The following is a 26,387-nucleotide window of genomic DNA, read 5'->3' as shown; positions in this document are numbered from 1 at the left end:
TTCTCAGCTCAAATGTGTCTTCCTTGAGAGATCTTCCTTGATTACCTAACCTAAAATAAGTCCTCCATAGAGATTTCTCATAGAACCCACAGTACTGATCACAACTTACTTAAGTTTCTATTTAAATTTCAGTTAGTTAATATACAGTGCTGTATTAGTTTCAGGTGTACAACATATGATTCAACACTTTCGTACATCACCTGGTACGCACCACAAGTCCACTCCTTAACTCCTATTGCCTTTTCAATCCATCCCCCTGCCCACCACCCTTCTGGTAACCATTAGTTCTCTAAAAAATGTGGACTGCTTCATGAATTTCCCTGTCATCCTCACACAGGGGCCATGCTTACCTCTGTAGCATTCCAATTTTAGTATATGTGCTGCCAAAGTGAGCAGAGAACTGACCACGACTTAAGTTGTGAGTCTGTGTATGTACATGTTCAATGTCCATCTCCTCTACTAGAATGGCAGTTCATGAAAGCAGTTCATGAACTTTGTTCCCTTTGTTCAGTGTCATATACCCAGTACCCATACCCAGTACTACCTGGCATGTAATAAGTCCTCTTGGAGGACAGGAGGAAAGAAGAGAAAGAAATCAATAAAGAAAGAAAGAAGGAGAAAAACAGAGAGCAAAGGAGAGAAGGGAGGGATGAAGGAAAAGAAAAAGGTAGTCAAGCTGGTATATTTTCATTTTTACTCTTGTTTTTTTTTCACTAATAAGACGTATGACCTTAAGTAAAGTCACATAACTGTCTATGTCATTATTCTTGCCTATAAATGTTTGAGCCTCATCATAGATGGGATGTCCTCAATAGTAAAGACACTTGTCTGGATTTGTGGGGGCGGGTGAGGAAGGAAGTTGGAGTAGAAGGGAGAAAGATCTAGTAACAGGTCGGTCCTACTATGGGGTTGGGTCTCTGGGGGTGGGGAGAAGCCAGGGGGACAGAACCTCAGATACCTTTGTTTTCTGAAAGCAAGGAAGACCCAGTCAGGGATATAGCAACTTTGCTAAGAAGACAGTACTGCATGGTCCTTCCCGGCTTATGGGCTGGTGAACCTCCCCACCCCCAGCATGGCACAAGCACCATGATTCTGTAGCAGAGGAGGAGAGCATGGCAGCTGGGAGGCCCTGAATGCAGCTTGCCTCAGAGCTGATCTGTGTGGTATGGTGACTGTGGCAGTATTGACACTTGCCCAGCAGACAGATGGCAACCAATGGCAGATGCCCCACCCCTTCTGGCCACCTCCATCATCTTGGTACTATGGAAGGTGCTGGAAATGAGAGACCACCACAGGGATCTGATGGGAGGAAGTTGGAGAGACTGGGTTGACATGACTGCCTCCTGCAAAACAGGGCCTTGAAATAGAAGGAGGAAAATTCACATAAAATTGGCTATATTTACTTGCACACCTGAGTCTGTGAGTTGAACTCCAACCTGCCACATAATAATTTTGATTAATCTCCTTTGTCTTCCACCTCATTGGCCATGTGCTTTTTGTTCCTCTCATCCCTCACTGTCTCCATCTATCTTCTCTCCATTTCTTCCTTTTATTCTTCTCTTCCTCCAGTATCTTCCTCTAGACATCTCCTTTTGTACCTCACACTACCTTCTGGCCTATAGAATCTAGGGCAAGAGGACCCGAACCCCGAAATGGAGGCTCTGTCTGGTCTCTGCCTCCATCGTGGGCCCTCCAAGCTCTGCTGCCTGTCGTGTTCTCTGACATTGTCACATGTCTCTCATCTCACCTGCTCCCCCAGTGATTGTCTGCAGTCTCCCTTTTTCTTTCCACGTTGGTCCTTAGGACTCTTACTGTGATTTAACTAATAAAAACTTTTCCATTAATCAAAACACCTTAAAAAAGAAAAAGAAAAAGAAAAAGAAAAATCTCTCTGCCTGTGAGATAATGGCCAAAATCCTGCACCTGACTTTCCATACTTCTTCAAAATGGAAGACTCTGCACTCACTGCTCCCACTAGTCTCTTACAGAAACCCTTTCTCCAGATGGACCTGGATCATTACTAAATTCACACACGTCTTAATCTTATCCAATTCACTGATTTTGCACATATTCTTCCCTTACCCAAGTGACCTCCCTCATCCTCTCCACCTGTGCTAATATTATCACATGTCAAGGAACAGCCAGCGGCCTGCTGGGACCCTTCGGGTCCACACTAGTCATGTAACCACCCCCCCACACTCCCAGCCCTTGTAGCCTTTATACTTCTCTTGGATTCTTATTATCACTGTCATGTGCAGTTATTTATCTTTTTACCATATACATTTTCCCTCCTGGATGAGAGTATTAGCCCTTCACCATCGGGGTCTTACCTTTTCACTCTTATTATTGTTATTTGTTATTATTATTATTATTAACAATAAACACAGTGTTACATATGTAGCAGGTTCCTCCTTAAAGATGCATCGAATAATACTTACTGAATGAATCAATCACATCAACTTAATATATGTTTATTGCCATGAGACATGGTAAGAACAAAGTAAGACCGTACTGAACAAGTGAAAGCCTGCAATGAAGCCAACAGACTGCCCAGATGTTCTCGCCCATGGGGAGAGTTCCACAGCTCCAAGTCACAGTTGGATGATATTTACAAGGCTTAATACCATCTTTACTGACTAATCTCGAGTTTTCACTGATATCAGAAATAAATGTTTTTGTCATGCAGCCTAATTTAAAATTCTTGGCATATATGAGCATTTTATTCATAATGTGACTATTTATAATCATTGGTTTTAATACAATTAATACAATTTAACTCAGAGTTACTATATAGAGACCATTATACTTTTTTTGATGGCCCAGTAAAGCCAAAGATATTTTAGAAGCAAATCTGGGCCAGAGGCCATTATTTTGGAGATGAGGACATGGGGTACAGAGAGGTTAAATTCTATGTCCCCAAAACACATAGCTAACTGGTAAAAAATCTGGTCTGGAATCCAGATCTCCCAAGTCCCCACGTCGTATTGTTTCCTACATCTTGGTGCCTCCATCAGTAAAGAATGAAACGACAGTGTGCAGTCTGGACATTCCCACTCTACCCCATGCTTAAACACTATAAAAGATGACAGCATAACATCTACTGTGCTATGAGCAGGAGATGAAGAATTTCCAGCACGCTGAGCAAGTCTCTGTAGCAGTTCCACTCAACTGGGGCTGGACTGAGACTGGTACACGCATGTGATCCAGGCTCAGACACGCGTGAGACACCCAGACAAGCTGAATCTAGAGCTGAGACTCAACCATGGAGTGCAGGGGTGGCCAAGAGGGAATGCACCACCCCTACCCCATGTGTGTGTGGCACTTAGGATCGTCAAGGGCTTCTGCTTACTCCATCCAACTCACCATGACTCGTTGGACTTCAGAATTGACTGAGCTCTGCATTAGGAGGAGGCCCAATGTACTGGTCCTCCCATGTCCCACACGTACCTGTTAACAGTGGCCTGCTGGTCACTAGCACAGGTAGGTGATACAGGGGAAAAAACCAAACCAAACCAAACAACTTGGCCAATTAGCCAAGAGACTGGGTTGCAGAGATAATTCTGCTGCTGTCTAACTGTGTGGATTTGAGATGAACCGCCATTCAGTCTACACATTTGTATCCAAAGGGGTCTGGGGTAGAAAAATGCTTTTCATACTGGGTTCAGATGGTTTCACAGAGGTGCAGCAGGGTCTCCTAGGAGGGTCACTGTGGCTTTATCAGTTGCATCATCACACTGGGCATCCACACCTCCCAACCTGACTGCAACCAGAGCTGTTCTGTCTTCATCTGTGTCAGTATCTTGCATAATGCTTAATGGGAAAAAATAAATTCTGCATTAAAAACAATTGGAATAAAAATAAAATTACCTTGGAAATCCACTGGAGTACCTAATCTCTAAGGTGCCTACAAGCTCCTTTTATCTATGAGACATCAGGGGCAGGCGGAGGCTAGGGTGTTATTGAAATCATCCCAAGTCGGTTTGATCCGGCCTGGGATCAGGCTGAGTGTTTAAAGGAGCTCATCACAGAGAATCTTCGAGAAGTACTCCTTCCCCTCAAGGATCCTCCAGTCCATAAACAATCTGGGATTCTAGCTCAAATCAGGTCATGGATGAGGTAAATTTCTTGCTTTTTCCCTGGGGCTTAGACCCACTGTGAAGATTTAACACGCTTAATTGAATTTATTTCGCTGAACATCAATTATATGTTATGCATTCGCTTGGTACTATTATGCTCTGGGGCTGATATTTGTCATTTTGTTTTTGTTGTTGTTTATTTTTGTTATTTTTTTGTTTGCTTTTCCATAGTTAACACAGAAACTGTAACTCCTACCTCTCCATAGAGTAGAAAAACATCTCCCTTACATATTTCCATTGAAATCTTCCAACCTCTGCTTAACACCAAATGGGTGTCCATTACCAAAGGAAGTACAGGGATAAATAGAAGAAAAGTTATAAGTTTCAAGAACAGGGCTTCTGTCTTCAAGGATTTAGAGTGTGTCTAAGAGAAAGTCATCTCACCAGTAATACCAGCAGGTGACAAAGGCAGAGTGCTAAACCAGCTACAGTCACCTACCAATGGTGAACACCAGATTTGCTTGGCAGAACAGAAATGGTGAGATTGGGGCACGCTAGGGTTTGTAGAGGTTTGACCTGTTTGTTGACAGGCTGAATGGGTTTGGACACAGAGAACGATACTTCTGGGAATGCGGAAAAAGTGGAAGAGAAGCCCCAAGGAGCACTAAGGAGGCTGGCCCTCTCCTGAGCCAAAGCTGGCTGTGTAGGAGCCCAGACATGCAGTCTCTGCCACGGCCTCTGTACAGGTGGCCCCCCAAGTGACTGACCTGCTCCAGATATCAACCCCTCAGTCCCTCAATGGACATCAGCTCCTGGTCTCTTATTTATCTCAAAGATGCATCTCCATTTCAATGCGTTTAATGCATGCCACGTGCTTAGAGCTCACTACCTGTGAGAGAGCCATACATTATTATTACCATAATCATCATTTACCACCTGCCTGCCCCACTTGAACCCATTACTCATGCCATCCCTCTCCCAGGAGGGGACTTTCGCCATCTCCCAGGGCCCTATCCCAGGGTCCTGTCACCTGCTCTTTGGGGGATGCATTTACTAACTGCAGCTACTTCCCAATGCTCGGGGGGAACTCGAAAGGGAAAATGGTATTCTATTTGGGTTCCTCCATAAATAAGCTTGTTTTTTTCAGAAGCTGAGCGTGGGTCAGTGTCTTTCCAAGGCAGGAAGAGAAAACAGCCTATGGAGTGACAGAGGGAAGATAAGAACCAAGATCTGGTCCAAAGGAGGGCTCTTTCCACACATGCATCATCTTCCCCCATTTTCTTTTCTCCCATGATCTTGGTCTCCTAAGCCAGTAATGATAATCTGTGAATAAATTCACATTTTCTAGGGGAGAAATATTGCCAAGCCTGTTAATCTCATGCAGATGTGATGTTACTTTTACTATGTTGTAATATGGCTTCTTAAAAAACAAGTCGGGGGGGGGGGATGCCCACCAAAAAAAACAACAAATATTCGCCAACCCATATGGTCAGTAATTGCTGTTTAATAGTCCTCCTATTACAAACCTGAGAGGCAGCAGTCTGAATTACCAGTAGAGTATTAATAAACAGGAATGAGTTAATAGTGCATAAAGACCTTCTAGTGGAACAGTGGGGGAGTTGAATATTCTTTTCTTCAGTCAGCTGTAAGTAATTACTGCATGGTGTGCTTCTGACTATTACCATAACAGAGCAATTGGACGTGAAGAATGGATAATAGTACAGACATGGAGGTATTTTTAGAATATCAGCAGTGAAGCAGGTAACTGGCCTACTCCAGTAGAAACCTTTAAATAAGTTTAGAAGACTTTTTTTGTTTTTTTTCTCTCTCTCTCCTTATGACATTTAGCCAGGGTAGAATTTTAAAAAGATCAATCTAATAAATTATTTAAAATAACTTTACAAAGAGGATGCCTGTGATATGTAAATAAGAAGGCAAGAAGGGAGACAGGAAAAGTCTAAAAAGCCCAGGCAGACGGGAGGCATGAAGCCGACGTTCCTGTAACTACATCATCACAGGTTCCTTCCTGCTCCTTTGAGAGCACAGCCTCGACGCAAGTCTGCTTGGCTGGCTCCCACTGGCTGCTCAGGTGAAAGTGAAAATATTCAAATCAGAGCTGTAACTAGGATTGCTGGAGTTGTGGGTTTTCTAAAATTGAGTTAGTCATCCTCGGTGATTTAATGATGCATATCATTTATTTTAAAATATTATTACAGGGGCATTGGCTGAGCTGCAGCCTTCTTCGCGGGACTGTCCATTACGCGATGCGGTGGGGTATGTCATGGGCGGCAGATGAGATATTGTCTCACGGCACAACATATGTTCTCAGACGAAAACAGCTTGAGACTCTGATTCGGAAAGCGGTAATTTTGCAAATACACACAAATATCATTTAAGGAATATTTTGAATTTTTTTTTTTCCAGGGTATAGGTCCTTCTCCTGCCTCCTGGCTGCACAGGCCGATGCTGATTTTTCAATTTGCAGGTTTGTTAAGCATCATGGAATGTTTTGGTTCTCAATCAAGAATATTCTTCCCAAGTGGTTCCGAAGTCCTCCGCTTGAAAATAAACGTGTGTCCTCTTTGTCTCCTAGCAGCATGTGTTCCAACGTACAATAGCGGTGCAGGACAGAGGAAGGCAATGCCTTTGATTGAACCATCCTATAGGCTTTTAACCTGCCTCTCTCCTGGGCTGGGAGCTTTCTTCAGGCCGGGCGGCATGTTCTCTTCTTTGGGCGGTGCTGGCAGCTGGAGTCCACCAGGGATGCTTAGGAGCCAGGACCCACGTCCTCCTCCTGGCGGGATTCCTGTCCTATCTTGTAGCACAGGAGCTGAACAGAGGACAGGCTGCCTCAGTGCTAATGACCTCAGAGACCCACCTGAAAATGAGGTGCAACCTATGGGACAGGTGGCGAGGCTTCACTGATCTCTGCCCGGTGCTCTGAAGTCTGACAAACAAATGCGTGTGAAATAAACACCGTTGCGTTTATTTCTCCTGAAAAACCATGTTATTGTGTCTGAGCTCTGCCAGCCAACATATTCTGATTCATCTAGACATGGCCCCTTTCTTGCTAAAAGATACTGTGGTGAAAATTTACAGCTGTGTATTTCACCTGTTTAGCTGGCCATTCTTTTTTTTTTTTTTTTTTTTTAAAGATTTTATTTATTTATTTGACAGAGAGAAATCACAAGTAGTCGGAGAGGCAGGCAGAGAGAGAGAGAGGGAAGCAGGCTCCCTGCTGAGCAAGAGCCTGATGCGGGACTCGATCCCAAGACCCTGAGATCATGACCTGAGCCGAAGGCAGCGGCTTAACCCACAGAGCCACCCAGGCGCCCTAGCTGGCCATTCTTAATGGAAGTCAAGGGCACACCTGTGGAGGTGTCATTATAACCCAGGAACAGCGGTAGTTTCTCCCTGTCTCTGGTTTTCATTTACTTTTTTTTCATGTATTTGAAAAGAGAATAGTTCTCTTTTCCTCAAGTCTATATAAAGACGAAGACAAAAGAAAATATGGTAATTAAACACCAATTTTTTTTTTAAAGATTTTATTTATTTATTTGACAGAGAGAGATCACAAGTAGGCAGAGAGACAGGCAGAGAGAGAGAGAGGAGGAAGCAGGCTCCCTGCTGAGCAGAGAGCCCGATGCGGGACTCGATCCCAGGACCCTGAGATCATGACCTGAGCCGAAGGCAGCGGCTCAACCCACTGAGCCACCCAGGCGCCCCTAAACACCAATTTTTAACAAAAGTCTTCTCACAGCACAAAGACCCAACGGGTCATTTCTAGAAAGTACTCAAGACCTCGTGATTTTGGGCATTTGAAAGTTTAGCATATTCAAGGTTTCATTTAGTGAAATTCTGAGATACTTATAACCAACTGGGCACTTAACCCCACTCTCTGTGGTTGTGAGTATGCCCCCATTGAAGGTCATTCTTTACCCTGATCACTCAGGAACTTCTCAAGGGCATGGGCTACACCTCCAGGGTTTACATCCCAGATGACCACCCCATCCAGAGTGCCAGCATGTCAATTCCCCAGGAGGAGATGTCCCCAGCAATCGAAGTTGTTGTTATTTTAGATCTAGAAGACCCTCTGGGGAGCAACAGGATAAGAGGTTTTTCCCAAGAGCGAGAGTAAGGGGAAAAAGGAGACTCCAACGCCTTTATACCTCCATTGAGCGCTAAGAAGCTCAGGGGGAATAAGTACCTGCAGTTGTTAAGAATCCAAGCAGGTTCAGAGGCCTCCGTTTTCTCTAAGTGTTTTAGCAGGTCCCTCCCTGGCCAGGAATCCTTTGTATCTTCAGGGATTCTGACTGAAAAAACTTAGGAAGCCGACACTTTTGTAGCTTATAAAGAACCAGCAAAAGGGCGAATTATTTGGAAGTGATTATACAATTCAATTTGTATAAGAGCATCCAGAATGGTTGAACTCATGGGTTATCATGACAACCAGGAAAACTCACAGTTGTTTTTCCGCATTTGGTAAATAATCCTCTGAAATATCCAGAATGATATTGCATGTAATAGTAATTATAACAGAGGTCTAGATAACCTGGCCTTTACCTGCTTCGTTGATTTCATCGCCTACCATCCTCCCCATGGTCTTATTTCAGTTTCCCCATCACCTTTGGCCCATCCCTGCATCCGGGTCTTTACACCATCTATTGCCTCAGGCTGGAAGACATTCAGCCTCAGTGTAAATGTCATCTCCAAGAACTATTCTTCACAGTTTTCTGGGCATTCTCTAAACATGACTCTGCTTTATTTTCTTAACAGCCTTTATACTAGTTGATATTTTCTTGTTGGCATGTGTGCTAGACTGAACTGTTCTCAATTCTTGATTCCCATCCTGCTGTGATACACATGCCATGTAACTACAGATAGAAAATGACCCTCACCCAACTGACATTAGGATTAGCCATGTGACTAACTTGCACTGGTTAATTAAATGTTGGCAGACTTGATAAGAACAGAGAGTTTAAACATGCTGTCTGTCTTGCTGGTGTCCTGGTGCTCTTACTATTCCCTAAAAGAAAAGTATGTCATAAGTAGTTATTTTTTGAAGAAGAATGAAGACACTGTTAGAACAAAACTGAATCTACTCAGAAGCTTAGAATCAAACTCCCATGACCTAAAGTAGTGCTGTTTCAGCCAACCCATGGGACCATTAACAAGAAAATAAACACTTGTTTGAGCCTCTGATATTTGGGTTTGAGTATGAGGCTTATCATTCATCATTAATGTGGCATTTACTAATTAACATAAAAATTATACCAGAAATTGGGTGCCTGGGTGGCTCAGTGGGTTAAGCTCCTGCCTTCGACTCAGGTCATGATCTCAGGGTCCTGGGATCGAGTCCTGAATCAGGCTCTCTGCTTGGCAGGGAGCCTGCTTCCTCCTCTCTCTCTCTGCCTACTTGTGATCTCTCTCTGTCAAATTAATAAATTAAATCTTAAAAAAAAGGTAAATATTAAAAGAAAGAAAGAAAGAAAGAAAGAAAGAAAGAAAGAAATTATACCAGAAATGGCCTTCTGCTGTCAAAAATCTTTTAAAATATGCATCATTTGGTTTGGGGTCATGTAGTAAGTAGAGAAGTAATGATAAAAAACTATAATAAGAAGCTGGGAAAAAATGACAATCCGTATTGTAATAGTAACAAAACACTTGACAAAACCTACTGCTGCAATAATTTAGTGGGAGTGGCGCTCTGGATGGGGTGGTCATCTGGGATCTAAATCCTGGAGGTGTAGCCCATGCCCTTGAGAAGTTCCTGAGCCATCAGGGTGAAGAATGACCTTCAGTGGGGGCATACTCACAACCACAGGGAGTGGGGTTATGTGCCAAGTTGGTTATAAGTATCTCAGAATTTTACCAAACAAAACCTCGAAGATGCTAAACAGATTCCCTGTTTAGTGGGGGGTTCAATCCCAGGACCCTGAGATCATGACCTGAGCCAAAGGCAGATGCTTAACCGAATGAGCCACCCAGGCGCCCCAAGAAACTACCAATTTAACACTAACTATTGGAACCCGAGTAGGCTATCTCATTTACTGAAAACTTAAGGTGAAATTGGCAGTGGGCAGAGAAGAATGGTGTACTTATAGGAAAAGAAGCCATTTGGAGTTCTGCACAAGAAAGGACTAGAGATCTCCTCCAGTGATGTTATGAACGTCTGACATAGAGACAGCTGTAGTGATGAGAATAGCTAATTTGGTTGAGAAAAGGGAATTATTATGAGACAATGTCCCAATTGTCTTTATATCCTCAGTTGTAGCACAAAGTGGGCTCCCGATACCTGTATGTTAAAAAGAACCAACTTTCAGAGCTCAGAGAAGCTTCTTATAGTCTACTTAGTTATGGAAGATGTTAAGATGACATCAGCGAATAATGCAGGCCTGTGCTTAGTTCTTCACTCTGCTGGAAACTCTAACTTGGGAGGAGCTAGATTATGCCTGTGCATCAAGCAAAGTACTTTCTCCTCTTTCCACCGATGAAAAGTGAAGAACTCCGCAGATATGAACAGAACTTGGTTTTTAGCTTTTTATAATCTCCAAATCAACTCATATTACTTTCTTATTCTTCCTTAGCAATCCTTTCCCTTAGCCCAAATATCCCACCCTTCAGTTCATGCCGTAATTCTACTGAACAGTTTAGTTTCCATCTATTGTCACCCAGCCTCTTCCATGGACGACATCCTGTGCTAAGTCTTGGGGATACATAAGTTAGATACAGTTCTTGCCACCGAGGTGTCTACTGGAGAAGGAAGGGGTCAAGAGTTTATGTCATCAATTTAAAAGTTTTCTGACAAATAGTTGGATGATGTTGTTTTAGAGTAAATGCTGCAACTGAACAATGTATCATAAGAACACAAAAGTAGGGCATCTCAGTGATACTGAGGGACCAACAGAGAGTGGGACTTGAAATAGAAGAGGAGATACAGCAGGGAGATCATGATGTGAAAGAAATGATCCCAAACATGTTTTTGTTTATGCTTATAGGAAAGGTGGCTCCATATAAGAAAGTAAATACCAGTATACGGGTTGACCAGATATACACTTTAGTACTAATGGAAGAGGGGGAAAAAAGTTTGCAGAGTCCTAGAAGACTCTCTCCTGGTATATACCATACATACTTTACCACAATTTCAAGGAACATGAAAAAATAGCAAAGAAACAAAAAAAAATGGCAAGGAAACAAAAAACAACAATTATTCTGGGAGAGAGCATAGCAAAAATCTATTGATCGAAGCAGTTTTGTTTACTTGTTGAAAGTGCCTTTATTTATTTATTTTTTCTTGGAATGGCACTGGGAATCTGTAAAGAGAGATGAAAAAGTAAACGAAGAAAGCCTAGAATGTAAAAAGAAGACCAAACTGTATAAAAAAGGAGAAACCAGGATGGAACTTGGTCTGCCAAGATGAGGGTAGGAAGAGACCAGGGATCACCAGAGTCTGGAACACTTCATAGAAACTCAAAAACAATTCTTGTGGGTCGATTGATTAGACAAGATAAGGCGCCTGAGGACAAGGGGTCAAGAGTTTATGTCATCAATTTAAAAGTTTTCTGACTTAGCGGAGGGCATTTTGAAGAGAGCTGGAAAACGTTTGGTTAATTGAATTTGTGAAGTAAATGTCTATCCCCCCAAAGGTTCGTTTCATGTTTGCTTTCTATTTTTTCATGTTTTGTGTTTCTCAGAATGAAATTGTGCCAATGACATGGAAGAGTTAGTCTTCTTTGATATTTACCTTTCCTTCTCTCTGTATCACTCTGCTCTAACTTCTACTCCGACCTTCCTGGAAGGCTACACAGATTTATTGTTCTAACAGCAAATCTTATTCTAATACTTTCTGAAAAAAAAAATTGTTTCTCGTGTATGTCTATGTCTTTTTCAAAGAAGATATTTTAGTAGGAGAGCATATCTCCCAGAGAGCATGTAATTTCCGAGACAACTTTTCTTTCGAGGGATAGCATTAATAGGAAGGAGTTCGACCACATTTCTTTATTAATTGTGATACAAATCAGGGAAAATCCTAGGTAATTCCCGCCCAACCACAAATTCTAATGCACAAACTATAAATAATTTTATTATTCTTCTGACAGAAACCAAAGGCAAATCAAAAAATGGTGCAAGCAGGCAGAAGTCATTATATCCTTTCTTCTTTTTAGTTTTTTATAATCATCAATGCATGTCAGAAATTGTTATTTTCCATTGTCTTCCTTTACATATTTTTATCAACATTGCAAAGATACAAAAACTTAACAACATCGAGAGGGGAAAATACCTTGAAAAGAATTTGCCTGGTTGAAAATAGTTTATGTATTTACATGCCTGGTTATATTTGAGCTTCATAACAAATGTGGTAGGAGAGTGTAGGGAAAGGAGGTAGTGCATCAAAGTAGCTAAGAAAATGGTCTTTTAGTCATTAATGCCTAGACAAAATCCCACTCATTAGCTATAGGATGTAGGGCAGGTTAGTTAATGTCTCTGAGGCCCAGTTGCCATTGTCTATAAAACAGGTATAATAAACCTACCTCATAGGTTTGTCGAGAAGATTAAATGAGGGAAAATAAAGGCCATGGTAATAGGATTAAATAAGTAATACTGATTTATAAAGTAAATTAAAAAAAAAAAAAAAGTACCATCGAGGATCAGTATGCCAAAGGTACCATTGTTTTTTCTATCTGACGTACGTGTCCGGAAGTGTGCCTAACCACACTGCTGACCCCATTGAAGGAAAATTTTCACTTCTAGCTTTTAATATTCAGAGGTGACCTGTCCATGTTTAACACTTCTAACAACAACAGCAACAACAACAAAAACTATTAGGAAAATATGTACTGATGTCATTTTAATGAAGTTATTAAATATCTTTCTAACGAATGTGTCTGTCTAGTTAACAATCGTTCAAAAATGCAGCAAGTCACCGTCTGAGCACTGACAGAGCCCTGAAAAGATCAGGCTCATTCTACAGGGTGGCCCACGGCAGTCTCTCCCCCCATTGCTAGCCAACCCTCACGTTAATGACATAATTAAACGGCTATAAAGTTCCATAATTCTTTCTCCTTTAATTAACCAGAAGAAAACCTCTTATCTTTTCAATGTTGAAGATTCTGCTGTTTCGTTCTGTATAAGTTTCAAAAGGCTACTGTTCAAATTTCATAACAATTGCAAAAAGCACTAATTATTTTTAAAAAGAAAGAAGTGAGAATTTGAGAGGAAATGCAAACTTTCGGCTAAAATTGGTTCTGTATAGAATGCTGTGAGTTTTCACCAAAAGCTGTTCTAGATGACAAACATAAACTTAGCAGAAGCCAAAAACACTGAAGCAGATGATTCCCTTGAAAATGCTTCTGGACTCAGGAGGTGCAGCACTCAAACACTTCCACAGAGGTTCAAGTTCTTCGGGGGAAAATGGATGAACTTGGGATGAGACATAGAATACACATTGTAAATTTGACAGAAGTCTCTTAAAACCTCGCCCTTTATTCCTCTCACCTTCCATTAATTTAACAGTTCTAACTCAGGTAGAAGCTGAAATGATCTCAATTAGATGCACAATGTTGATTAGATTAGATGACCACAGAAAAGGAATCCAGTGGTGTTGCCTAGGTAGGAAGAGGAAGGCAGAGAATTTACATTCTATAAGCTGTTCCCACTTCCCATGTAGCCTGGACAAGATCCAGAAGATTGTTAATGTTCTTCAGAGAGGACTCAGAACAGCTTTGTTGAGCCCTGTGGGCTGAGCCTCCGGCTCCCTGTGGTGGGGGAGTCTGGTGCCTTCCCAGCAGATACTGCGAGAGGACGTTCCAGGACAGAGGCTGGCTACAGTATATAGCATAGACTCCAAAAGCATCAACCAAAACTGGGGTTCTCTGGGGGTCATCTGGGAGTACTGACGTTCAAACCTGCTGTAGACACCCGCAGGGCAAAGAGCAGCCAGTCTGAGGAGAGACCTCGCCATGGAGAGCTGCAGGACCAGACACAGGACAAGGACTCAAGCACCGCTTTCCTCTGCCTCTAATCAAGCCCCTCAGCAGGCATGTACCTGAGGGTCAGGAAAGCTGTGCAGAAACGTGCGCTTCAAAGGTGTTGCCCTTGATTGGCAAGCCATGCACCCTGGGCTGGAGTCAGGAGCTTTTCTGATATCAGTCATCTCAGAAGGGTGGCCTTCTCTGCCTTTTCGTATTTCATTCTAAGCTGAAAACTGTATTAACTTTAGCCTTGTTTCTCAGACACCAGGACATCATCTTGAGGAACAGAGGGAGGGGGCAGTCAGAGGAGAATCTGAAAGACTGAGCATTTTCCTCGAGAGACTAAGTCTTTCAAAGAACACTCTATATAAACCATCATAACTTTGAATGGATTGAATGTTAAAATGAAAGGAGACCTACACACCAGAAGTGACTGAAACATTGCTAATGGATAATAAGTTGTTTTTACCATTCAGTGAAGTGGAATTACATGGGCCAGATCAGAGTTTTTAGAAATTAAAGGGCGGCCTTTATTTTCTGCATATCTGAGCGTAGCATGAAGATGAAGAAAATTTCAACTCCATTGTGTGTGTGTGTGTGTGTGTGTGTGTGTGTGTGTGTGTGTGTAATATAAAACTAGAGGATTGTACTCTAAACATAATCATTTTTTATACATAATGAGATTATGGTGTTTATATTTTTGATTTTTCACTTTCACATACCTCAATTTTTCTGTCATGAGCATGTATTAGCTGTTTAAAATCAAAGATGGATAAATGCTATTTTTAAATAATTTGTTTACATCTTCTAGTTGTTTTTGTCTAAACCGAACTGTTAAAAAAAAAAAAAAACAAAAACGTGAAGTGTTTGGTCAGTCTGTTTTATATATCTATATCTATACATAGATGTAGATATATATATTTCTTTCTATATAAATTATATATATATATATTTCTTTCTATATAAAATTCTCTCTAACTTTAACTTTGCTCTGTTGTAATCCCTTTATTTCAAAGATCATGTTGTATGTCCTTTTTTCTCTCAAAGTTTCAACATGGCCTTTGGCCAAATGCAATAAAATTTTGCCCTGATCTGACATAAAGAATGGAGTATGTATATGAAAGCACTTTGAAAACTTTAAAGGACTTTAAACATGTATGGTGGCATTGGTGGTGGGAAGCAGGGGAGTCCGGGGGAGAGGGGAGGAGGCACAAGTGGAACTAAGTTGTATCTTTGCGTAAAATAAATTTCAAAGGTCCTTCCTGAATTAGTTTTCAAAAAGAATTAAATGGAGTCACTGTGTGGCATTCTTGAATGCTCACAATTTCTACAAGTTAATCCCACACCTGTGATAACATGGTACACACCTTCAAGCTGGTGTTTTTCTGTCTCATTTGCCGCTAAGAGCAATGGACCTCCTTCAGCAGAGTCCAAAGTATTGGTCTCAGAGCTATTGATCTCCTCATGTGAATCCTGAGGCCATCTATATCGTTAAGAGTGGTCCTAGAACAGAGTCCTAGAACTGTATCTCTATTGTTAAGAGTGCTCCTAGAACGGAGTCCTGACTCGGACAACTTTGAATCTGGAAACTGTCTCTTGAATTTGGGGTTTTATATTTGTTTAAGAGGGAGGACCTCTAGATCCCAGAAAACAAATTCTAAGAATATTCCCCAAATTTGGATGTCCTTAGTATCCCTCTCTCCCAGATGAAAAGAGGAATAATTTGTGGACGTAGAGTCTATCTTCCCTGTCCAGGTTTTCTGGTGCAAGCATAGGGTGGAGTAAGTCTGCTTTCGTGGTGAAGAGGATACGATGCAGAGTCAGACAGCCTCATTCACATCCCAGCTTGGCCACTTGTTAGTTCTACAACCTTGGAGAAATCATGCAAGCTCTTTGCCTTAAACTCCTCATCATACGTGGGGATTATAATAGGACCAGGTTCATAGGGTTCTTGAGAGATTTAAATGCACTGATATATGGGAAGTGTGATGTGAACAGCATCTGGCCTTACTAAGGACTCCGTAGGTGTGAACCATTGTTATTAAGAAGGGAATCCTCATGTGTATCCAGACCACCACCAGCCTCTGAGGTCTACAATGTATGCCCCCTCAAGGAAGGTGATCCTGAGATGGTCTGGTGATTCTGGGAAAGAAATACTTCTCATAGTTCTTCACAGTGCAAGCATGTGTGGTGGTGACCAGTGTGCGTGTGAGCAGACGTGGAGGGAGCCTCCATAGTTCACTTAGGCAGCAGCAGGCCTGGGTTTGTGGTGAGTTGGCCATACTTTCTGGCTTGGTTGTTTCTGGGATGGCTTCAGGGCCCAGGGTGTAGTTTTGTGACCTATGCATCTGGGACAGGATTCAATATACGGTCTCACCGCTCATAGAAAGTAAGCAATGGAAATTTCATAACACAAAAATAATGTTGAGTTCATGGATTTACTATTTGGTCACCAGCCTTTCTGAATACTAATGGCTCTCAAACAGGCTTTGGAATGAATATTATTGAACCTTATAAAAAACCTAGAAAACGTGAGGCACAAAGTTGTGCTTTTACCTGGAGAGTCCTTCTTTTTCTTCCCTTTTTTGACAAAAGGAGAAATTATAACTAGAGAGGAGGGAGAATAAGACCCCTTGTAGTATATGTTGACATTTTTTAGGAATAAGAGTATTGTTTCTAGAACACCCTCACCATACCCTAGAAATGTGACTCGTACATGACTCCTGGTTTTATGGGCTCAGCCAGCTCTTTAGCAGTCTTAGATAAATCAATACTCACTGAAATTTTCAATACACACATGAAAATTTTCTGGGTGGTATTAAAAATTGACCAGTGGGCTTACTACCACACCTCCTGGGCCTGACCAGAGGGTAAGTCTGTGTCATCAAAACACAGCTGGGAAAAATGCTTTAGTCAGTCCTAAGCCACCCCTGCTCCATTTTAATTCATTCATCAGACAAGTAGTTCTTGGTATCATCCCCTCTGCCCATTCCCTTCTATCCCCGGATCTTCCATTCCCTTTGTTTTCTCCCACGCTGTCGGAGTATTAAATATATATATACTTTAATAGGCCCATAGAAAATAAAACCACATCAGATTTTTTTTGGGCAGGAGGGGTCAGCCTGAATTTCAGAGTAGGGCTCAGTCCTCTACCACACACTTCCTCCCACTCCAGGGATTGCATTTCATCTTCTAAACACCCAGCTAAGGAGAACAGAGGCTAATTTAGGAGCCTCTTTATGCCTGTACATATTCAGCCAGAGGGGTCACTGTTGATTGATGCAAGACACTCTGTCCTCCAAGAGCTTGCCAAGTCCCTGCTGGTCCAGAGAGGAGCAACCAACAGTAACTCACCCTTTAGTGCCTGTGCGTTTCTGTGCCTCTAGCTAGAAACCGTCAATAAAAACCAGAGGCAACTTCTGTTGCCTTAGATCACTAATAAACGCCTCACACCACCACCTCAGAGCCCTTTCACAAAAAAATGTATTTCTCTACAGATAGATGCCAAGCCCCAGCAGCCAATTACTACAGAAATGCCTCAAAGGCTTGAAGGAGGAGGCAGGGAGAGAGAAGGGGCTCTTTTCAAAGATAAGAGTTATATGCTTCCTCCTAATAAAAATTGCTCCCTTTTGTGGAAGGCTTCCGCTAAGCCAGCCACCGGGAGATGGTTTAACCTACATTATTTCATTCATTTCCTACAATTTTGAGACTCCAAAAGCTCCAGCCCATTTTACAGATGAGGACATGAAGGCTTGCGGGGTTTAAGCAGCTTCTGCTTTCTGCTTCTCCATTTCCCTTCCCCACCTAGGTAGGCTTGTGGGTGTGCGTTAAAAGCAGCTGGGGAATGCCCAGATGCCAGGCAATTCTGGTTGAGGTCCAGGCTTCAGAACATGGCCACTCCTTCCCTTAAAAAAGGAAAAAGGCTCAATGATTCATTTAGTCCACAGACTGCCAGAAACAGACTCCATTGTATTCTGTCCATCATCTAGATGTTGTCAACACTTCCAGGGCCTTCCACTTTATTGGTGAGTGTGGAACATTCTGGCGAATTTCTCTAGTACCACAAAGCACTGGGCACCCACTCTGTATGTGACACTATGATAGGTTCTGCATAGGTTTAAGGGAGTGGAGTGTTAACTTAAGGTGGGGGGGGGGCGGCATAGTCACAGTCTCCTACAACTATTCTCAATCAGGAAACATAAAAACAAAAACACAAAACAAAACAGAACAAAACAAAAAAAACAGCCTCTGGGTTAAATGCTAGGGACGAAGGGACCAAATACGCCTGGACCATAGATTTTATCATTTCTTTTCATCCTTCCTTTGTTCTATCTCTGCTTTCTAAAGGGTTTCATTGTCTCTCTTTATACATACAAGTCTTAGGCAGATTACATGACAGGATGAAGTACCTGCTTTGACCAAAAATCCAGAAAAGTTAAAATAGCCACCTCCTGGAGAGATCATGCAGCTGGACACAGGTTCTGGCCTGACAGGTTAGAGCTGTCCGTGTCTCACTTCATCGTGCTTCTCTCCTGCTGGAACTGAACCACAGGCTGTCATGAACTTTTGACTTTTTCTCAACCCTCCCCAAAAACCCACAACACATGAACATTAAATACCCGAGATAATTGCTTATCTGTAATATCTGTGGCATGAAGAACCCAAGGGATGCTGCCTTCCATCCCTCCTAACTGAGCTGTTCTGCAACGTTTCTGTGAAGGGAAGGGGCAGACATAAGTTGTCTCCTCTTTGCAAGAGAGCGGAAGAGCCTCTGCCTATGGTAGATCCAGGCCTGATTTTGGGATGAGGATCACCACCCGCTCCTGGCATGGAGAAAAATGACCTACTATTTTGAAGGTAATACTGCTAAGGAGGATAATATCTTGTACTTCTGCAGTGCTTCCCCATTTCTCAAGCACGCGCACAGCCTGGTTTCCTTGGCTCTACACACCAAACTTCGCATTGCTATAAACATTTTAGTATTTTTCACAATGATAATACATCCCTGTATTTCACTTGATTACCACAATCAGGAAGAGAAATATTGCTGTGCCCAGTTTACTAAAAAAGAAACTGAGGGTTATAAAGCTAGAATTGAAGCCCACATCATTCTTGGCAAAGTCCAGCTCTTCAATAGTCTTCATTCGGTGCATGGGGAAACTGAGGTTTTTCATTAGGGAATCACAGGAGAACTAGATCACATGTGCCTAATCAGCCACGTGCCCCGACCTCACGGACAGGAGTCACAGCGTCAAGAATGGGCCACTGCCAACGAAACCTTGCCCAGAGCCTTTGTGCGGACTGCAAATCCAGTCTACTTCCAAAAGCCAGGCTCTAAGAGAGGGGTTTCTGTTGACACTTTTTCTGTATGTTTTGTTATGCTTGTTTTTGTTGGCCTAGAGAACCAGCAGCCAGGGACAGCAGGATGACTTTGAGCCAAGGGGCGGTCTGTTCACACCCTAGGGACAGGAGTGTTTCGCTAAGTTGCTGCTGCTTGAAAGGACAGCCGCCACGCCGTCTTGCTCTCTCCCGGTTTTGTTATCCCTGAGATAATAAATAAAGGCTCATTCTGTTGTGTCCAAAAGACCCTTTTCAGGAGATCTGCTCTTGCTGGAAGTCTCCCGAGCCTCCTCACCTGATTACAGTCAGATGCTGGGCATTTCAAATTAAATTAGAACAAATAACAAAAATGAAAGGAGAGTGGGAAGGAGGAGGCACAAACCAACAAAATTGTATTCATGTAAAGTAGCCAAAGAGGAAAATGGAGCCTGAAAAACTCAACCGATATTGGCAGAGATTGACGTCTGCTGGCTCATCTGAGGCTTAAAAGAGCCACAAGTGAGAATTTGTAGGGATGGCAACCCCAGATCAGTTTGTACAGAATATTCTGATGTAGATATGCGCAGGAGAAACAGGAAGATGTTTTAAATCTAGACCTGAATTTCTATGGCCCTCAGAATACGATATGATCTCTATTTGCTTACACAATGGTGTATGCAACATACAAGGTACCGATCTTGGAAGGTGGTAAGAATATTTGTTCCATTGTGCCTTTCTTTCCTCTACCAAGTCCTGCCAAAGACAAAGTGTCATTTGAGCTCAAAATTCTGCTCAAGAGGTGCCCAGAGAGACCCACTAGACTGTGGATGCACGGGAAGGCAGATGAATTAGTGTAGTGCCTGTTCCCAATATGCTCCAATGTCGGTAAGATAGTTTAAAATCACATGGGGCGTCCGGATGCCTCAGTCGGTTAAGCGACTGCCTTGGGCTCAGGTCATGATCTCAGGGTCCTGAGATGGAGTCCCATGTCAGGCTCCTTCCTCAGCAGGGAGCCCGCGTATCACTCTCCCTCTGCCTGCTGCTCCCCCTGCTTGTGCTCACTCTTTCTCTCTCAAATAAATAAAATCCTTAAAGGAAAAAAAAAAAAGTTCCTTAAAATCACATGGAAGGATTCAGAGACCAAGAGTACAGTGTGTCCATTACCAGAGTGATTTAAAACAGAATCCTTATAGTTCCATTAAAAACAACTCGGAACCAAGGAGGCTAACGAAGCCTCAGAGGCACTTTGGCCTCCTTGGTACCACTTCACCTAAGCTACACCTTCATCAGAGTCACCTGATTTGTGGCTGTCACCTATTTCAGCTTCCCTAAATATTGCTGGATCCTAGAACAGCATCAAGACATTTGATAAGACAATCTAACTTCACATTCCAGATGCTGAAAGGACATTTACATTTAATGTGCTTTTTCAATCCTATTAGCCCAAGTAATATATTGTACAGTAAAATATATTGTCTTATTCCAGTACTTTCATCATGAAGAAACAACGAGCACCCACAAACACAATTCATATTATATTATCTGTCACTAGAGGAGGGCTCTTCAACAAACTCAAACCCAATTTGGGTAAAATAAGCTATCTGATGCTAGAGAGTTCACTTATCTTATGCCAAAACTAGTTGCATCCACATATAAAAGGCCATTCTTAACTAGGCAAAGGGGTTCAAGAGAACAGAACAGATGAGTACCTTCGAAGAGACATTTGTGCACATAGCATTAAAAACACGGTCTGGTCATGCGGCTGTGCCCACGAGTCACTCTTCACTTTGATTTCCACTAGCCAGGCAGAAGCAAAACTTCTCTGAAGGAGCTGGTGCTACTGGGTGTTACCTCAAAAGTGTGACAATTCCTTATTAAAAAAAAAAAAAAATAGGCATTCGGGAGTGATCAGTGAAAATGTCTCTTAAGGCCATTTATTTTTAGCTGAGCGTTGTTGTGACTGTTTCCATGGTTAAACCATGAACATGTTTTCTGCACAAGCCCGGTCAGCTAGTGGCCTTAATTAACTTCCAAATGGAGAATGCTGTGGTTTACCACTTATTAAATATCCACCACACCAAGTTACAATTTCACCCTTCCACACCTCACTTAGTCAAGACACCTCCGAAAACCCATGCTGAATAACTGGTGATTTAAAAATAGGTACCACGTGTAATTATCAGACTGAACACACAGGCTGCGGGGAAAGTTTACTAAAAGCTGGGCAGCTTTCATTTCCAGATTGAATGATACAATTTGTAAATGGAGGCAACAGGGTAAGTCATTCAGAAAGAATAGAACAAGCTGTTCTTACTCACCCAAAGGGCTTTACCAAATATTTATGAAGGGTTTGTTCTGCATTCCAGATAGTGAATGTTTTCTCAGATCCCTCATGTCTACGAAGAGCAGGAGGTGGCAAATGGAGTCCAGGGTATGGTGAAGAAGGAAGAGGACACTCTTGGCATCACGATTTTGAAACGCGCCCTAGAGAAGGAAGAGTGCGAAATTACTCATTGAGCTAATCTACTCTTAATACAACATCCAAGTAGACTCACCAGGCTCATTTCACCAACCATTTTATTCATGAGGGAGATGATGCAGTTTGAGATTCAATCGAGATAGAATTAGTTTTTGTGATTAGCTAGGTGAGTGGTTAAAGTATAATAATAATGATATCATTATTCCTTCTCTCCTCTCTCTCATTCAATATTCTGAGACACATTCATACACACAGATGCACACACGCACACACCCAGACACACACACACGCGCGCGTGCGCACGTGTGCGCACGAGCCCAGATCTGTTTGGATTTGGCTTGTGAATCTTCAACTAGTGTTGTCTGCATTTCAAGTTGTGTACTCCCAGGGGAAAAAGAAAAAAAAAAGTGAATTCACCTCTCATTGAAATTCCACTGTGTATAAAATGGACTTGGAATTTGAAGGAAGGGAAAAAAAAAAATCCTTCTACAAAGAGAACATGTGAAAAGGCCAAGGGAGAGCATAACTGAAAAAATATATAAAAATGCAAATTTTCCTAAACTCCAGCTTTGGATGGACTGAAGCATAAGTGAGAACTTCAACAAAGCAATAGAAAAAGATGACAGCTCAGAGTTTCAGAAATTTAAGACAGCAGCAGGATTAGACACTTTGGGTTGTCTTCGCACACATTTCTTATGGGAGTTAATTCCATTTGACATGCAAGACCAAAGCAAGATTACAGAGGCATAGCCCCATGGCGAGGTGTATGCTGTAGCTAAAAGCTGGGATTTGAATAATTGTGCAGGCTTACTCCAAGAATCAGGCGAGAACAGAATGGATGGATTATTACAAGGAACTTTGTACATTTTTAACTGCTGGACTTAATAAAATACCCTCTATGTGAGAGTAATGTTATGGTCGTCTGCACTCTAGCTGAAGTTTATGGTAGGATCCATCAAAAATGAAGAAAAACAGAAGCTGTTTAAAAAAGAAAGAAAGAAAGAAAGAAAGAAAGAAAGAAAGAAAGAAAGAAAGAAAGAAAGAAAAGAAAAGAAAAGAATCTGTAATGAATGACTAGGCTGGGTTGTGCCCACATGATTTACAGAGGAACAACACGTTTGGAAAACTTGAGATCAACACATTTAAGCCCACACCCCCCAACCCCAAAAGGTAGAGGGAATTCATTTCCTGTCCAAAAAAAGTTGGAGGAAAAGTGGAGAGTAGAGTTCAGGGAAAGTGGGCCACAAAAGGTGGATTTTAACTTCCCTATTTCAGCTCGTTAGGGAGGTCATTTGTTACCGAGAAAAATTACTAACCCACACATCATTTTATATATGTGTATAAATGTGACCTCTTTCGTTGGAATCTGTGGAAGCACTTGTCTGTAAAAGGCAGAAAGAGTAACAGTTCTAAAGACTTCTCACTGCTTAATTAACTGTCCAGTGAGAATTATTAAAATTCTCTATATAATTCTTATTTAGCTCTCATTAACGTGAAAGATACAAATGCCGGACAATGCAAGGTTCAGAGAAGCTTTAAGAAAGGGGAGTTCGTCTTCTATGAGCGGAGAATTACGAAAAGCTGCCCATTAGCAGTAGCCAACTAGACCTTTCATTTTAAAAGTCACTGATTCAGATCGGAAATGATTTGATTTGATTCTCTCCCTTACAAGAGTCTTCATCTCCTCTCTTCGGGAAGCCCACTTCTGACCCTCCAGGATCCCTGACCAGCCCACTGGGGAGAGAAGTCAACCCCAGAAGAGGAGGAACTGCTCTGGGGCCGCCGCACTGGGGCAGTGCGCCCTCTGCTGGGAAGCCGGTCTGCAGTCCCGCTTGGGAAAATCCCCCAAAGAGCCTGTCCCCTGGAAAGCAGAAGAGATGCTTATCTCCAGAAGGGACCCCTCGAAGACGAGCGGCGTCTCTTTCTCATGGCTGCAGGAGAAGATGAGAGAAGGGACAGAAGAGGGGCTGAGTGCTCGATTTAACCAGAACTCCAATGCGGCTCTCCTCACAAAACCTGTCTGCCTACTTCCACCTGCTATACAAAATGGCAGCAGGAATGATGAACACATTACAAATTTGTAGAGCCTAAAATTAAACTCCACCTCATTTATTTCATATTTCAGCATGCTGGGGATGGATGGCATTACAGGCACACATCTTTCCTGATAAGCTCTGTGGTTTCCTTCTTGGCAAAGGGATTTGTGCTCCGTGTGGATGCACTCGGTCTTCTCGAAGCCCCAGTTCTGTGTCGTATATACAGCTAGGAAAGAGGAAGCATGCTACAGCGATCTGCAGAAGAAAGTTGTCGAGAATCGTAGCCCTGGGAGGAAAGCAAATGGATATGTTCCCAAAGGAAGATAAAGAGCTCGTCTTTCCTCCTTTGTCTCTGTGCATCATTTAGATCCTTGCTACTAAGAGTAGTTCATGGACCAGTGGCTTCAGCATCGCCTGGGAGCCCGTTGGAAAGGCAGGGGTCCAGGTCCCACCTGGACGTACTGACTCAGAGTCTGCATTTTAACAAGATTCAACAGAAATTAATAATTCGCAGTGATTCAGAAGTACACTGAACTTTGTGACGCACACTGTAAACAGTGGAAGAGCTAAGTCACAAGCAAAACTAGAGCACTGATCTTTACAAGTGGAAGGGAAACCTAGATTCCACTTGCCTCCTCGGATAAGGAAACCAAGGCTCAGAGAAGAACACAGTTCCTCACATATCTGGGAAGGAAGCTTTATATATGTCTGAATTTGGTCTGCTAGGAAAAGCTGGAACACATGAGTTATCACAGGCTTTGGCCGTCGGTCTCATCACACACTACAAAACCAACAGAATGTGGCACTGGCACCACAGTGCTACAGGGGCTCATTCTCATGTGGGAGGGAACTTGCTTCTTCTAATCAGCTCTGCACTACTGAAATGACTTGTCGAAATTCTTCAAGAATTGACATAGAAATGAGATTCTGATATTCCTTCTATTCACATAATGATTGATGAAACACATGGGAAAATAAATTGAATTATGTTATAATCTCCTAGGGAAACATAATTAAGTTGTAAAGCATTCCCATGGAATCCTAAAAGCCTTCTATCATGTAGACAGTGACTTCTACTACATGATCAATAATTATATTAATTAAAGATAATTATTTGATAAGATGGTGTGACTTTGGGGCCCACTTATTCTTGATCTGATGTATTGATCAAATAGTGAAGACTTGGTTGGAACCAGAGCTAGATATAGAGAATTCTTTGGGGGCTCCAAAAAGCTCTATATTTATGCTAAATGGTACTAATTTGAAATTCCTGACCAGTAATTTCATGCTTATTCACGCAATCCAATGGGTAATATGGGCACAAGACCAACAGAACATTCTATTCACTATTCTTAATTCTATACGAACTAAAAGCAAGTGATCATCAGCTGGTAACAGATAACATATGAAACACAAAATCCACTATTCCTCAAACTTTCAGAATTCCAGAACATCCAAAGCATTCTTTGTCTGTGTGTCTGTAAGACTCTTGAGTGCGTTCATGGCAACTCTGGGGCAGTGAGCTAAAAGAAATTGAGCTCAACTTAACAATGCTCAGAAAGTTGCTGTGAGCATGGACCCTTAAACATTCACTAACTTGGGGCACTTGGGTGGCTCAGTGGGTTGGAGCCTCTGCCTTTGGCTCAGGTCATGATCCTGGGGTCCTGGGATTGAGCCCCACATCGGGCTCTCTGCTCAGCAGGGAGCCTGCTTCCTCCTCTCTCTCTGCCTGCCTCTCTGCCTACTTGTGATTGCTTACCTTCCTCTCTCTCTGTCTACGTGCCTCTCTGCCTACTTGTGATCTCTATCAAATGGATAAATAAAATCTTTAAAAAAAATTCACTAACTTTCTCTACAAACATCTCATTGTGGAGATCAGCCCTGGAATGCATATCTGGTAGTACACACTTTAAGCACAGGCAGAAACTGGAGCTTCTAGTTGATTCTCTGAGCTTTCCAGACATACCCTTGATGGCTAGGTACCTACTCACCTTCATAAAAGAATCAGGGATCATCCACAAAGTCAAGTGAGACAGAAATGTAAATTCTAAGTAACAGTATAAAGAATCATATAAAAAACACTCCAGATTTGGAAATTTTTTCAAAGGCAACCACCATTATATGTTATTAACTTCCCAGACTTTTCTACATTATTCAAGATAGAGTGTTGGGCTGTTTAAATATTAAGGGATAATGTAGTTGAAAGTATCACAATTAAGGTAGTAGGAATAAAATCAATACCATTACACATTATTTCATCAGAATTTCCTTAAATTATTTGTGAAAGATCTTGCTGATGGGATGCTCACTGTATGAGAAGCTGTAGATTTTTCTCTCAATGAGGTAGAAAATTCAGTATTCAAGAATCAAGACTCAGGAGCCAATGCCACCTGGTTTGAATCTTGGATCTGCCACTTACACCACTGGTGGCTTCAACAAGTAAAACTTCTGTCTATGGCTCAGTTTCTACATCAGGAAAATAGGGATAGTAGTAATACATACTTAA

At 42.1% G+C, this 26,387-nt stretch overlaps 1 long non-coding RNA gene and 1 other non-coding gene across 2 annotated transcripts in view; both read right to left on the bottom strand.

The window, feature by feature from the left end:
- Positions 1–292: 292 nt before the first annotated feature.
- LOC131808697 (U6 spliceosomal RNA) lies at positions 293–396 on the bottom strand. Its single transcript, XR_009344904.1, has one exon. It is a non-coding gene; the product is annotated as a U6 spliceosomal RNA (small nuclear RNA).
- Positions 397–18,462: 18,066 nt separating this feature from the next.
- The window catches only part of LOC131840157 (uncharacterized), a 511,540-nt gene continuing 503,615 nt past the window's right edge, over positions 18,463–26,387 (bottom strand). Inside the window, exons 4-6 of the long non-coding RNA XR_009357224.1 lie at positions 21,685–21,850; positions 21,076–21,236; positions 18,463–18,588 (exon numbers count right to left, since the gene is read on the bottom strand). This is a non-coding gene — a long non-coding RNA (uncharacterized LOC131840157). The remainder of the gene's footprint in view (positions 18,589–21,075; positions 21,237–21,684; positions 21,851–26,387) is intronic.

The sequence above is a fragment of the Mustela lutreola genome, chromosome 9 (genome assembly GCF_030435805.1).
Source record: "Mustela lutreola isolate mMusLut2 chromosome 9, mMusLut2.pri, whole genome shotgun sequence".
In the NCBI taxonomy this organism is placed as follows: Eukaryota; Metazoa; Chordata; class Mammalia; order Carnivora; family Mustelidae; genus Mustela; species Mustela lutreola.
Note: the sequence above shows the minus strand (reverse complement) of the source record. Positions and strands in the feature narration are given on the sequence as shown.